Source organism: Rhinatrema bivittatum, chromosome 6 (assembly GCF_901001135.1).
Source record: "Rhinatrema bivittatum chromosome 6, aRhiBiv1.1, whole genome shotgun sequence".
Classification (NCBI taxonomy): domain Eukaryota; kingdom Metazoa; phylum Chordata; class Amphibia; order Gymnophiona; family Rhinatrematidae; genus Rhinatrema; species Rhinatrema bivittatum.
The window spans coordinates 196,856,052-196,872,372 of NC_042620.1; the positions used below are offsets into that span (position 1 = coordinate 196,856,052).

General features: G+C 44.2%; 1 long non-coding RNA gene across 2 annotated transcripts in view; it reads left to right on the top strand.

Moving 5' to 3' along the window:
- The window catches only part of LOC115093251, a 28,590-nt gene extending 14,390 nt beyond the window's left edge, over window positions 1–14,200 (top strand). For both annotated transcript variants that reach the window (XR_003857248.1, XR_003857249.1), the window contains exons 3-4: window positions 2,457–2,574; window positions 14,089–14,200. This is a non-coding gene — a long non-coding RNA (uncharacterized LOC115093251). The remainder of the gene's footprint in view (window positions 1–2,456; window positions 2,575–14,088) is intronic.
- The last annotated feature ends 2,121 nt before the right edge of the window (window positions 14,201–16,321 follow it).

The window sequence follows — 16,321 nt, forward strand, 5'->3', positions numbered from 1 at the left end:
TTACGATACAGATACCTTCTGTCAGGATCATGAACCCTATGTTTTTCTGGGACTGCAATGTTTACACAGCTCATCCACTGAAACTGTGTAAACACTATAACAACTGCATCCACTGGAAACTCATTCACTGGAAACTGCAAACATTGCAGCCCCAGACAAACACTGGGATCACGACCCTGACAAAACTGCAAGAATGAAATAGCAGTGATCCCATGGGACATTCCCAAACTAAACAACAAGTTTGATACTAGAAAATCAGCTATAGCAATTGAACAAAATTTCTACTAGAAGCGCCAGTACCAAGTAACTATTCTTTGCTAAATATAAAGATAGAGAAAATCATCAAGTCCAAGAGATGCAACCAGAGATCAAACAAATGTGGCAAAAAATATAGAAATAGTCCCAGGGAGCCACCAGCCTGATTAAGAAGAACTTCCAAATGCATGTTGATATGTTGCCTGTATAATGCACACTATGAGCTCCAGAAGGAAGCTTGTTTGCCAGCCTTGGGCTATACTATAAGTGACATGCTGATGATATACAGATTTTTTTTCCTCGCTCAAATCATCTTGGATGCTTACTCAGCAATCAGCCTCATTGTGCCTTTCAGCAATTCAGAGCTGGCTTCGACACAAGAAGCTTTCTCTTAATGTTGCATCGACCATTTGAACTTGTGAAGTTTTTTTCTCCACCTCTTTCAGCCTGCTTCCAAAATCTCTCATTTGATCCTCCGTCTTAAGTTTCAGGTTTTGCATATCGATATCCATTTTGTTATATCTAGCATCAGCTTCTTTCACAAATTGTCCAATACTGGCCACTAACTCCCACAATAAGTCCAATGTTACCGTGGCTGGTTTAGGGGGGATAATGAACTCACCCCTTCCCTGTTCCCTCGGCAGCATAGGAACTCTCCCCGTAGCAATCTCCGAAAGCCTCTTTGTCTCCTCATTCGGGTAAACTGGAGATACCAATATCTCCCGATTTTCCGGACCCGACATAGCTGCCGTTTCCAGCAGACTCGAGGAAAACCTAGGGCTAGACGCCTCTGCTCCCTCTCTGTGTCCCCCCGCCGACGAGGGGGTGATATCATCAGAAAGCGTCTGCTGCCGGAGAGCCGCCTGTTTTCCAGGCGCCGGTGGAGGTCGGTAATCCGGGGGACTCAGGCTAACCTCCCCAGGCAGCGCTGAAGCTCCCTCTTCAATCGCTGCAGCGGGGATTTCATCCCCCGTTTTTACCATCAATGCGGACGTATACTCTGTAATCCGTTTCTGAAGTTCAGGCAGCGGCGGGTCGGTGGGGAAAACCCGCATTTTGCCCTTTCTTTTAGCAGGCATCTTTGTTAAGGAAACAATCTTTCAGGAGCGTCTTACTGAGCGACCGCTCTCGCCGCCATCTTGGTCTACAAGCACCCAGCGAATGTGATGTTACCTTTAATGTTACTTTCGAATGTGATTGCTATCATTTTATCTATGTTGGCATGTACTCCATGCTGAACTATGCAAGGATGGGTAACAAATATTGTAATTAATTAAATGAATAAATAAACAAACAAATCCTGCAAATTCCGATGAAAAAAAGCTGTACTAGCACATATCATAACATATTCAATTTCCCAATGCATTCATTTTAAAGTGCTATCTATCATGCATAGGTGTTTGCATAATCAGGTCCCAAGTTATCTGAAGAAACTGTTGGCTAATTATATCCCTGCAAGAAATCTTAGGCCAAGAAATCTGGAGCCAAGATTTGTTGAAGACTGACTCTGTGTCAGATCTGATTAGTGGTCTCACACGGCAGAGCTTTTAGTCATGCTGTGCCTATTTCGTGGAATAGGGTGCCTTTGGAAATACAGTAAGATAATATTCATTTGAAGTTTTGCAAGCTATTGAAAGGCTTTGTGAATGCTTTTGGCAGAGAATATATGGTATGGGAGGTATTCGGGACCTGACGGTGGGATCAGTAGGATGATTAAATGGTTTGGGAATTAAGAAATTGTTTTTCAGAGTTAGGGTTGTGGAGTATGGGATAGGGGTTTATATTTATTATTTTTATTTTTAAATTAAATTTTCTTAATTTGTTTTATTTGTAATTTTTTTATTGTTATGATTATATTTACATGTTTATTGCTTTAATTATTGCAAACTTCTTGGAGATTTTTAATATATATCACGGAACCCCCCAGTTACCCACATGAGAGAGACATTCATAATAAATGAATCCTATTCATGTCTCCCCGCCAATTTCTATATATTTATATAATATGTATTTTGATGTAGCATCCAACTCTTAAATTGTTGCTAGTTATCTGCCTGCCCTAAACTATGAAATCAGTATACACTGTGTATTGCTACCCATAGGGTTTTGAATTGTTCAATTCCCAGTTTTATTTCTTATGTCACCCTTCCCCCCTCTCAAAAGGATGTACTTCTTTGTAATCCACCTTGTGCCTTTCCTAGGAAAAGACAGACTATCACGTGGAAATAAATAAATAAATATGAAGAGGGATGCTCCTTTGATGAAATTGGTCAGAAGTTAAAAACAAGAATAAAGCTACACAGACACGAGAAGAGCAAGGTAACATTTTGGTGGGGGGATATTTTTTTCCAAATGGAAGGAGTGACCTAGTGGTTAGAGCCATGGACTGAGATGAAATCAGGGTTCAAATCCCAGTTCCCCACTGATATGCCTTGTGACTTTGGTCAAATTACTTTATCTCCCATTGCCTCAAATACACAGTTATACTGTAATCTCTTTGGGACAAGGAATTATTGTACCTGAATTCTAATAATTCTGAAAGCTACCTTTGGAAAGGCAGGTTAAAAATTATGAAGCCGATATTCAGAAACCATTTAGATGGATAACTGAAAAGCTATCCGTTTAAATGGCTACATGGCTATATTGAGAGCCTTTTGTGGCTAAATAAGACGCATAAGTCAGAGGAGTTCCAAGGGTGGGAAAGAGGTGTTTTGGGGCAGGCCAGAGTTAGCTACATAAGGTTTAACATAACCGGCTAACTTTAAGATCACCAGGAATATCGCCATTAAGCTAGCCAGTTAGCTATATCTGGCTAACTTAACTACTTGTTCCATGGCTGAATATGAACCTCTATATCAGTGGTTCTCAACCTTTTTTTGACTGGGACATACCTGACAGATGGTTCTCACATGTGTGACATACTGAACATGTGACCGTCACGGGGCAAAATGTAAACATACACTCTACGGCCACAGGAACCCCCTTGACCCCCAACAATGATGCAGAGCAGAACTAGGGCATTACCCATACAACTCACCATACAAAAAAGATATTCTGGTTCTGATGACATCTCAGTAAAAGCAAAATAAACTTCCTTTACTGCCAGTCACAATAGCCCTCCTTGTGAAAAGACAGTAATTTGCCACTAATGCATGTCCTATTGAGAAAACACAACAAATAAGATTGATACAAATGCCTACATGCTAGTAAAATACCCCACCTTGATCTCACACAAGAACTGACCTTCATCAAGTACAGAAAGACCACAAATTATAAATATGGAGACAAACTGGAATGGAAAACCAAAAAAGCCACTCTGCATGCAAACCTGGAGAAATGGAAAGAGAAATATAGCACCTAACATAGTCCCAGGATGTGCAATAATGCACACAAACTAACTCGCATAAAGTTACACCTGCATTATGGAACAAATGACAACCCTATCTATGAAAGGCAACACTACAAATATTTAACAAGGCCCTAAACACTAATACACCTCTTATTAGGAAACCAGAAAAAGCCAAGCTGTATTGGGACCCTTACTTTTCAATATATTTATAAATGATCTGGAAAGAAATATGACGAGTGAGGTAATTAAATTTGCAGATGACACATAATTGTTCAGAGTAGTTAAATCACAAGCAGATTGTGATAAATTGCAGGAAGACCTTGTGAGACTGGAAAATTGGGCATCAAAATGGCAGATGAAATTTAATGTGTGCAAGGTGAAATTAATAAGTGCAAGGTGATGTATATAGGGAAAAATAACCCCTGCTATAATTACACAATGTTGGGTTCCATATTAGGTGCTACAACCCAAGAAAGAGATCTAGGCATCATAGTGGATAACACATTGAAATCGTCGGTTCAGTGTGCTGCGGCAGTCAAAAAAGCAAACAGAATGTTGGGAATTATTAGAAAGGGAATGGTGAATAAAACGGAAAATGTCATAATGCCTCTGTATCGCTCCATGGTGAGACTGCACCTTGAGTACTGTGTACAATTCTGCTCGCCACATCTCAAAAAAGATATAATTGCGATGGAGAAGGTACAGAGAAGGGCTACCAAAATGATAAGGGGAATGGAACAGCTCCCCTATGAGGAAAGACTAAAGAGGTTAGGACTTTTCAGCTTGGAGAACAGACGGCTGAGGGGGGATATGATAGAGATGTTTAAAATTATGAGAGGTCTAGAATTGGTTATTTACTCTTTCGGATAGATGAAAGACTAGGGGGCATTCCGTGAAGTTAGCATGGGGCACATTTAAAACTAATCGGAGAAAGTTCTTTTTTAATCAACACACAATTAAACTCTGGAATTTGTTGCCAGAGGATGTGGTTAGTGCAGTTAGTATAGTGATGTTTAAAAAAGGATTGGATAGGTTCTTGGAGGAGAAGTCCATTACCTGCTATTAAGTTCACTTAGAGAATAGCCACTGCCGTTAGCAATGGTAACATGGAATAGACTTAGTTTTTGGGTACTTGCCAGGTTCTTATGGCCTGGATTGGCCACTGTTGGAAACAGGATGCTGGGCTTGATGGACCCTTTGTCTGACCCAGTATGGCATTTTCATATGTTCTTATGCTATAGATCCCCCACACCAAAATAATTGTAAAGCTATACTAATAAATGTTACAAAACAACCGATGAACAGAATAACATCCAACAATTAAAAACTCATAAAAATTATTTTAAAATGGCTAAATTTCAATTAAATATTTCAAAACAGCAGACATCATATAATACTCAATCATTAAAAAGGAGGTCAATCAAGAAAAATAAACTGTAAAAGCTACCTTTACTTACCCTCTCCAGCAACTCTCCTACTCCTTTCCCTTGCAGGCCAAAAGCACTCACCAGAAGCAGCAGTGGCTGCTGAAGCTCTGTCCTCTTGATCCTCATGGCCCACAAACAGTCTCTGACTCTCACACACACATCAGTCAACTCTCTGACCAGTCTCTATCTCTCACACATACACCAGTCACCTCCCTGACCAGTCTCTGTCTCTTAAACACATGCTCTCTCACTTACATACAAGCTCTCAATAACACACAAAAGCTTTTTCTCCCATTCTAACACACGCACACACACAAGCTCTCACTCACGCACCCAGGCTCCCATTCACACACACACAAACACCCACACCCAAGCTCCCAGTCACAAACACACACAAATGCCCACACCCAGGCTCCCATTCACATACAGACACACATCCTCACACCCACACCCAGGCTCTCATTCTCACATACACACACAAACACCCACACTCAGGCTCACAGTCACTCACATACACACACACACACAAAACCCACACCCAGGCTCCCATTCACACACACACCCACACCCAGGCTCCCATTCACACACACGCACCAGGCCTCACCGCCAAACCTCTTCTTCCTTTGCTGCAGGGATGGGCTCCAGTTGCGCTACGGTTTACCCCGGCAGGCCTTTTTTTTCACTGCCACAAAGATAGGCTCCTGTGGCGGCCTTGCTTTGCGAGGTTGGGCTTCCTCTTCACTGCCACGGGGATGAGTTCCCATGGCAGCAAAGCTTCAGCGGGGTTGGGCTTCCTCTTTGCCACCACAGGGATGAGATCCCATGGTGGTCTTGCTTCACGGAGTTGGGCTTCTTCGTTATAGGATGCCCCTTCTTCCTGCCCCACCAGCCAATCGGAGGTTTCCTCCCTTCTTATTGTTCCCACTGGCAGGAAGAAGGGAAAAAGTTTCTGATTGGCCAGTGGGGGCAGGAAGAAGGGAGAAGGGAAACACAACCGAGCAGTGGAAACACTGGAAGCCGCGACATAGCTGCCAGTGCTTGGTAAAATACGCCAGTGTGTCGCATCACAGCAGTTGAAAATCGCTGCTATATATTATTATTTACTGGACCAGACCACTGTAATCAATGATCAAGATATTAAAAGGGAGCTTAAGAATCCATCCAAGAATATAAAACATTTGAAAATAAAATGATCAGACACTTGAAAACAAACACAAAAGGCCTTAATAGGGACCTAAATTTCCACACCTACTACCAGACATAATCCTGCTGTCTCTGGATCAATCTTCTCACTGTTTAAACAAATTACTCCCCCACCTCCCTCCACCACTCTTTTACTTTATAATCACAATTAGATGTATCCTGAGATTTACTTGTACATTTGAACAATATCATTTGCATTACCCTTCATATTTTGCTTTCATTTGTTGAAGGGAATGTAGCTCTCATTATTCTGTCTCTGCTACGCATTTCCTATGTTTAACTCGGACTTTACTCCTAGACAGATTAAGCCTCTTCATCAACTCCAAATTTTATTAACAGACAAAACAAATAAAATCTTATTGGGCATAAACCGGAGATAACAGAAACCAGAACACTCTGTGCCACAGAAATAAAGACAGGTAAAATAAGGATGATGCTGCAGGGCTAGCCAGATTAGCTGCTGAAGGATACAGGTCTGTCCAGAGCTTACTGGACACAGATGAGGAAAAACACCAAGATCCACAGGATCCTCTGCTTCCAAGTCAGAGGTTAACTCTTTAAAGCCAGCTGCACTGAATATAACAGAAACAATAAACATGCAAGCTGACCACCAGTTGCAGTATAACAATAAACAAAGAAAAACAGTATGCAGAATAAAAGCATGACCACAGCATTAGAAACAGAAAGACTGCTGTGGAAGCAGGGCACTGTAAAAGCAGGACAATAGTGAATAAACAAAAAAACACCTGTACAGACAGGACACTCATAAGCTAGTCAGAAATGTATGTTAGTCCAATATGTATTCCTTTTATTATTTGGGAAATTTCTGTAATAACTCAGTCTCACTTCTTACTAGTATTACATTTTATTTATTTTATTTATTTTTGGTTTTTTATATACCGATCTTCTTGCATTGGATGCAAATCAAACCGGTTTACAGTGAAACAATAAACTTGCCTAAGAACATTACATGGAACGAAGAACATAGTACAAATAATTGAGCTTGTGAGCATTACATAGAACGAAGAATATTTAAAAAACTTTTGGCAACAAGGTATTAAAAGTAAACTTCTTATACAAGATGTAAGCAAAAAAGCCATCAACGTTAAAACGAAATCAAGCGTATAATAGTCTCGATTGAGATGGAGAACAGGGTGGGGGGGGGGGGGGGAGTCGGAGGGCGGACGCGGGGAAGGGAACAGTGGAAAGAGGATGGGGGGGAACAGTGGATCAGAAAGTTGGAGTATGGGGGAGGGTTTAAGGGTGAATTAATAAAATATAAAACAAATCAAGGTTGTCGAGGGAAGTACATTGTGGGCCATCAAGGAAATGCTAGGCTGAAAAGCCATGTTTTCAGTTTTTTCTTGAATGAAATCTGGCAGGGGTCTTGTCTGAGTTCTGATGGGAGTGTGTTCCAATGAGTAGGACCTGCAGTGGATATTGCCCTATTACTTAGCGAGGTTTTGGTTTGAGGGACGAAAAGGGTGCCTTGGTAAGCTTTTCTGATCGGACTCGTGGATTTGTTGGTGCGTAGCTGATATGTAAGATCCATTGGGGCTGAGTTGTATAAGGATTTATGCATGATGGTCAGAACTTTGTAGAGAATTACATCTAACAACTAGGGTTGCCAACTGTCCGGATTTCCTCTGGACTGTACAGAAATTAGGAAGACTGTCTGGACGCCAGGAAGGAGGATGAAATGTCTGGAAATTGTTTGTATTTTAGCCCTCCAAGCGCAACTGGATGAGGGTCTACCCAGCATCTCTCTCGTCCAGGCTAAACTGCCGCCTCCTGCCCAGTGTCGGCTCCTCTTCTATCGTTCCTGCAGAGTTGTTTGCATTGCATTGTGTTCCATAATATGGAGGCCCCCGTGGTTGAATTAGCTAACATTTGATCTTTGTGCCGCAGAAGAAACAAGAGGCGCTGGCTGCATAATCAGCATACTCTTGGCTAAATAGAGCTATGCTGGGAAGAGCAGGCAGGACCACCACCCCTCCCTCCCAAACTCCCTCCATCCCTTCAAACAGAGCAGAAGGTACCAAGAGAGGTTCCCTGCCCAAAATCTCCTACCCCACCTGCCCAGAGAAGAGCATCCACTTCGCTTGGGTGCTGGCAAATGAAGGCTGAGGGCATTTCCTTCATCCCACTAGTGCGGTCCCTGAAAAAGAAGTGGGGTCGTGGACCCGCGGCAGTGGGATGAAGAAAATGCCATTGCAGTGGCAGGAGCTGGCTGTTGCAGCTATGGAACAGCGTCAGGCTGAAGGAAGGTGGAGACGCAGGAGGCCTTGAACTGTCGGGGTTGAAAAATGGTGAAGGTGCAGGAGGCCAGGTGGTGTCAGGCCTACTACGTGGCTGAATAAAAGCAAAAAAGCAGAAGATCAAGCAGTGTTCAGAGTGTGAGGCCCAAGAAATCAGGCAAAGCAGGAGCCTGAGCAGTATTTAGCCTGAGGTGAGAAAAGCAGCAGGAGCAGCAGCCTCATCCTGCATTGCCCATAAAAACAGGAGGAGTCCTGTGGGCCGTGCTGGCTGAGAGATGAGGCTGCTACTGCTTGCACTTCCAGAGAGTGAGACTGAGTATGTATGTGTACCTGGGGGCGGATAGTGAGCGACTGTTTGTATGTGTGTGTATGTTGGGGGGAAGACAGTGTGTGTGTGTGTGTGTGTGCTGGGGGGACAGAGTGTGTATGTGTTTGGGGGGGGGGGGAGTATGTGTGTTTGTGGGAAGGGAAAGTTTGTACACGTAACAACCAACACTGCCATGCTCCCCCCACTCCCACGAATCCACGACATCATCAGGGCAACCGGAAATCAAATGTTCCCAGGCATAGAGAAGGGGGATATACGTATTTTAATTATTGGGTGTTATTTGATGTGTCTGCTGTTTTTAAAATATTTTTTTGGTTTATGGAAAAGTTTTACATTTTATATGAGTTTTTAATTACTGGATGTTATTCTATTTGTCAGCTTTTTTGAAATATTTATTTTTATTAGTAAGGTTTTAATGTTATTGATGTTTTATATTTCTTGATTTTATTTGATGGAATGGTGGTGTTTCTGTTTTCCCATCGTTGCACTGCATAGTCTAGTCTACATCTTGAACTAAACCAAGAAACAGGAAATCATTGTGTAAAAAAAGGTATTTTATTTTTTGCAAGTCTCTAAATCTACTAACGTTGTTAAAGAGCTTTGTAGAATATCAAAAATATGTGTGAAGACTCAGATTTGTGTCCACCTGTCCTCCAACCTCAGAGATTAGGATAGATTTGCCATTTTCCCGTGTAACAAAATATCGGATATTCATTATGCAGTTTCAGGTGGTGGGATGGATGATTTAGCCAAACCTTTCCCGATAGCCCTTCTGTAATATTGCTAATGAAAATGTTGAACAGAACTGGATTGAGAACTGATCTCTGTGGCTCACCACTGGTAACCCCCCCTTTCCATGTTTACCACAACCCTTTGTTGCCTCTGTTCAATTAGTTTCTAATCCAGTTATTCATTTTTGGGTCCATACCTAGGGCAGTTTGTTTATAAGCTACCTAGTCACTCAGTCTTTGCTGGAATCAAGTACACTACATCTAGAGCTCTCCCCTCATCTAACTGTCTAGTTACCTAGTCAAAAAAATGGATTAGATTCACCTGTCAAGACCTAGCTCTGATAAAACCATGCTGCCTCAGATCTTGTAATCCATTGGATGCACTATCCCTTGTTTTAGCAGTGAATCCATTAATTTATTCACCACAGAGGTTAGACTAATTAGCCTGTAGTTCTGTCTCCTTCTTACTTCCACTTTTATAGGAACCACAAGTGCCTTGCTCCAGTTTTTTGGAACCACTCCAGAATATAAAGAAGCATTGAAAGGGCTGTGTTTTGTAGGGATGTGAATCGTTTTCCATATCGTCTTAACGATAGAAATCGTGTGGCAGGGCAAGAAAATCGTCTTAGGCACGATTTTTTAGTTAAAAAATCGTTAAAAATCGTTTTTTTCCGATTAGTGCGCACTAACTTGAGTTAGTGCGCACTAACGGGAGTTAGTGCGCACTAACTGGGAGTTAGTGCGCACTAACTGAAAATGATACAATTTGACACTTTTCAGGTCAGTTAAGGTCAGTTTAGGAATGAATATGTATTCCTATTGGCTGCCCTCTTATTTATTCATGTTACCAAGTTTCCTACTGACAGTATATGGGGGATGGGAAATGGAAACAGTTGGTAGCTTGACAAAACAAGTAATGTGATCAGTCAATGTGACTAGAACTTGTGCCCTAACCCTGATACCAGGGGTATTGTGATCTTCCTGCACACAGTGCCCTATCCCTATTAATACCAGGAGTGTTGTGATCTTCCTGCACACAGTGCCCTATCCCTAATACCAGGGGTGTTGTGATCTTCCTGCACACAGTGCCCTATTCCTGATACTGGGGGTGTTGTGATCTTCCTGCACGCAGTGCCCTATTCCTGATACCGGGGGTGTTGTGATCTTCTTGCACACATCCCGATATCAGGGATAGGGCACTGCATGCAGGAAGATCACAACACTCCTGGTATTAATAGGGATAGGGCACTGCATGCAGGAAGATCACAACACCCCTGGTATCAGGGATAGGGCACTGTGTGCAGGAAGATCACAATACCCCGGAGGAGTGAGGGTCAGGCAGCTCCCCCCTGTCTGTGAAGCCAGCCTCTCACTAGTAATGCAGGGAGGGAGCTGTCTCAGACTTCACCATCCACCCCCCCCCCTCACCCACACACCATTCACTAGCTGGGACATGGGGGAAGTCAGGAGTGAGGGACAGGCAGCTCCCCCCTGTCTGTGAAGCCAGCCTCTCACTAGTAATGCAGGGAGGGAGCTGTCTCAGACTTCACCATCCTCCCCCCCCCCTCACCCACACACCATTCACTAGCTGGGACATGGGGGAAGTCAGGAGTGAGGGTCAGGCAGCTCCCCCCTGTCTGTGAAGCCAGCCTCTCACTAGTAATGCAGGGAGGGAGCTGTCTCAGACTTCACCATCCTCCCCCCCCCCCTCACCCACACACCATTCACTAGCTGGGACATGGGGGAAGTCAGGAGTGAGGGTCAGGCAGCTCCCCCCTGTCTGCGAAGCCAGCCTCTCACTAGTAATGCAGGGAGGGAGCTGTCTCAGACTTCACCATCCTCCCCCCCCCCCTCACCCACACACCATTCACTAGCTGGGACATGGGGGAAGTCAGGAGTGAGGGTCAGGCAGCTCCCCCCTGTCTGTGAAGCCAGCCTCTCACTAGTAATGCAGGGAGGGAGCTGTCTCAGACTTCACCATCCTCCCCCCCCCCTCACCCACACACCATTCACTAGCTGGGACATGGGGGAAGTCAGGAGTGAGGGTCAGGCAGCTCCCCCCTGTCTGTGAAGCCAGCCTCTCACTAGTAATGCAGGGAGGGAGCTGTCTCAGACTTCACCATCCTCCCCCCCCCCTCACCCACACACCATTCACTAGCTGGGACATGGGGGAAGTCAGGAGTGAGGGTCAGGCAGCTCCCCCCTGTCTGTGAAGCCAGCCTCTCACTAGTAATGCAGGGAGGGAGCTGTCTCAGACTTCACCATCCACCCCCCCCCCCTCACCCACACACCATTCACTAGCTGGGACATGGGGGAAGTCAGGAGTGAGGGACAGGCAGCTCCCCCCTGTCTGTGAAGCCAGCCTCTCACTAGTAATGCAGGGAGGGAGCTGTCTCAGACTTCACCATCCTCCCCCCCCCCCCTCACCCACACACCATTCACTAGCTGGGACATGGGGGAAGTCAGGAGTGAGGGTCAGGCAGCGCCCCCCCTGTCTGTGAAGCCAGCCTCTCACTAGTAATGCAGGGAGGGAGCTGTCTCAGACTTCACCATCCTCCCCCCCCCCCCCTCACCCACACACCATTCACTAGCTGGGACATGGGGGAAGTCATGAGTGAGGGTCAGGCAGCTCCCCCCTGTCTGCGAAGCCAGCCTCTCACTAGTAATGCAGGGAGGGAGCTGTCTCAGACTTCACCATCCTCCCCCCCCCCCCCTCACCCACACACCATTCACTAGCTGGGACATGGGGGAAGTCAGGAGTGAGGGTCAGGCAGCTCCCCCTGTCTGTGAAGCCAGCCTCTCACTAGTAATGCAGGGAGGGAGCTGTCTCAGACTTCACCATCCTCCCCCCCCCCCCTCACCCACACACCATTCACTAGCTGGGACATGGGGGAAGTCAGGAGTGAGGGTCAGGCAGCTCCCCCCTGTCTGTGAAGCCAGCCTCTCACTAGTAATGCAGGGAGGGAGCTGTCTCAGACTTCACCATCCTCCCCCCCCCCCTCACCCACACACCATTCACTAGCTGGGACATGGGGGAAGTCAGGAGTGAGGGTCAGGCAGCTCCCCCCTGTCTGTGAAGCCAGCCTCTCACTAGTAATGCAGGGAGGGAGCTGTCTCAGACTTCACCATCCTCCCCCCCCCCCCCTCACCCACACACCATTCACTAGCTGGGACATGGGGGAAGTCAGGAGTGAGGGTCAGGCAGCTCCCCCCTGTCTGTGAAGCCAGCCTCTCACTAGTAATGCAGGGAGGGAGCTGTCTCAGACTGGTATCAGGGTTAGGGCACTGTGTGCAGGAAGATCACAACACTCCTGGTATTAATAGGGATAGGGCACTGTAAGAGATGACTGTAGTAGATTGAATAAAGATCTGATGTTTCTGCTCTCCTCACACCAAACAAAAACAACACACAAGCAGAGAAGCCCTTCTTACAAAGCTGAGCTAGTGAGTTAAGTAGGAGGAAAAGTAAACATACTGGTGCCAGTGTGGCTACTTAAAAAATACACTTACCAACAATCAATTACATATATTTGAACTGTGTACAGTTCCAGCCAGGACCACCTTTCTAAATGCACAGTGATTGGCAAATTCAACATGCACTAGCATTTCAGGTGCCTGCTAACAAAAATAATAAACAAACAAGTTCTAGTCACGTGAGTGCTGATCATTACATTACTTTTTTTGTCAAGCTTCCAACTGTTTCCATTTCACATCCCCCCAACCATATTGGTAACATCAATAGATAAGAGCACAGCCAGCCAATAGGAATACATACATACATATTCATTCCTAAGTGACCTTTACTGACCTGGGAAGTGTGAACACTTTGTTTCATTTTCTGTTGGTGTTCGTTAGTTTCCAGTTCCATTTCCCATCCCCCCAACCATCACCTCAGTGGTAACCTTGGTAATATCAATAGATAAGAGGGCAGCCAGCCAATAGGAACACATATTCATTCCTAACTGACCTTCAGTGACCTGGAAAGTGTTTATTTGTATCATTTTCAGTTAGTGCGCACTAAATCGAGTTAGTGCGCACTAACGGGGAGTTAGTGCGCACTAACTCGAGTTAGTGCGCACTAACACGATTTAACGATTTTTAACGATAAATCGTTAGAATTTCTATTGTATCGTGTTCTATAACGATTTAAGACGATATAAACATTATCGGACGATAATTTTAATCGTTGAAAAACGATTCACATCCCTAGTGTTTTGTGATTTCATATAAAGATCATGGTTAGAAGTGGGATTCTAACCATGGCAAGATCTCTAGCTTTAAAAGTAGGATTATACTGATGTGAGTCAAAAGTGACTAAGATACAAAATGACTCTCTCCATGTTAGCTCGATGGTATATTAAAGTGTCCCAGAAAACAATTTATTTCCTATTTTAAAAGTTTTGTTGCCATTGTGTTCCAATGAGTACATTATTGTAGTCTATAAATAGTGACGGGCCATTCTCCTGAAATGATGGGAGAACCAGTTTGTATGTGACTCACTCATTTCATTCCCTATCTTTTTGTTGCTTTTTCTTAGTGGGCATAGCAAGTGGCTCACGTTATACTGCTGGCTACAGGATTTTGATACCTGGAAGTGTCATACATTCATGGAAAGAAAACTCTTAAAAAGAAAGATTGGAAAACTCTTGTAAGTACTGACTGAGAGTGACTGGATTTGTCATATTGATGAGACATGCCATGATATTTAAAAGATACATTATTGTGAATAATCATAAAGCTTACACTATGCCTGCTGCATGTATGTAACACACCATGGCAATTGAACTTCTGAAGGAGCAATTTAATGAATTAAATTAAAACATGGTGCTTTGGTGGCAAGTGCTGTGCACTAGCATGGGGAAGGTCCCTGATTCAATCTCTGAGTCGGGTTTTATGCTCCCCAGGTCAGCTAGGGATCCTGTAGAGGCAATGTTCACAGCCCCCGGGAGAGGGAGAGGTCATGAGTAATGAGTATTTCTTAAGGGAGACACCTGAAGCCAGATTCAGAACCCATGATTGTAGGATTCTGGGAGCAACCATGTTCTAGCCCAGGACCATTAATGCAATGACCAAACTAAGACCTATAAATTTTGCATGAATAGTGCCTGTGATAACAAAAAAGGGGTATGGGTAGGTAATTTTTTAGATACTACAATATGCACTAAATTTATTGAGAGAAAGAGAGAGAGACTGTTTAAAAGGGTCTCATACTAGTCAACTATTTATACCACTGTAGGAGGTGCAACTAGTAAGTCAAGGTGAGGTTTTGGTGGTGGTCTAGGGTTTGGGGGAAGATTTACATGCACAGCCAGATGTACAAACAACACAGTACACATCAGTGAAGATTTGATGTGATTTGGAGTGAGGAAAGGTACACAAAGATGAGATTTGTACAATGTACTCTCGCCCTAGCTTGATAGCAGCTAGGTAGAGAGTGCATCATGCTAGGGTGAAAGTACACTGTACAAATCTCATCTTTGTGTACCTTTCCTCACTCCAAATCACATCAAATCTTCACTGATGTGTACCTTGCTGTTCGTATATCTGACTGTGCATGTAAACGGCCCCCAAACCCAAGACCACCTCCAAAACCTCACCTCGAGATAATATGCACACAAAATACTAATTTTTATCTTTTTTTTCTTTCATTTTGTGGTGCTCCCGAAACAAGCTGAAAGAGACAATTTTGTTGCCATTGTCTGTTTCATTTAAAACGAATGCACATCCCTAATAAATACTAATAAATGAAAATTAAAAATGAAATGAAATGAAATGAAAAAAATGCCTGGGTAGTTGTGAATGAAGGTTCATGGTGCCAGACACCAGCCCTGGCTCTAATGGAGATGAAGGTACAAAAAGGCAAGAGGAAACCCCCACAATCCCCCTCCCCATGTTTTATTTTAATCAGCAGTACTGCCATATTTTCATAAATCAAAATACCAACTTACCTTTTCAGATCATCTGAAGAATCACCTATTCCAACTGGCAGAGTACTCTTACCCAGAGATTCTCTGTTTGGGTTTCTGTGCTTCACCCTGCTGACTCCAGCAGCCAAATCAGCTTCCAAGTCCCCCTCCTTCCAAACTTAACAGGCAGGATTTCAATGGCAGGATCTGTCAAAAATGCTCTTTGCTGCTGTCTTGCCTCAGCTCTGAAGTCGCTGTCCACCACGGCACTGGCAGCACGGCTCTTCCTTAGTTACCCTCCTTTCTGGGATCGAGGCTGCTCCTCTGCCTGTGCATACACAACCGCTGCCCCTCAAGCGCTATCGGGGCCTGGAGGTATCAAACTTGCTGGCTTCCTTTAGCTCCAGACCTGATGTTGGATGGGGGGGTGGGGCAGGGAGCAGTGCCCCCTCCCCCAGTTTGATCTCCCTACTCTTTTAATCCACCACAAATGATCACATTAGTATTTACATAAATAATCCCCTGCCACACCATGCTAAATGGGAGAGTGGGAGAGGGAACAATTTTTCATGTGAGCTTCCTTTTTTGTGGATCTGTTCTCACTTCATCTTGGACCCAAATCTGATGTCTTTTGCACCCAAAGATATTTTATTTCTCTTATAGCAGCTTAACATTTTTTCTGTCCACAACTATTTGTTTAGGAGGGTAATTTTCAAACAACCCATATATAGCAGTACATTCCACATGCAGAGCTTACCAACTGCTTTCAGAGTGAACTTTCATGTGTAATTGTGCTTTGAAAGCACTCAGGTAATTGGCAAAGCATGCACGCACATTCACTCACATACAGTTATGCCTCCTCTT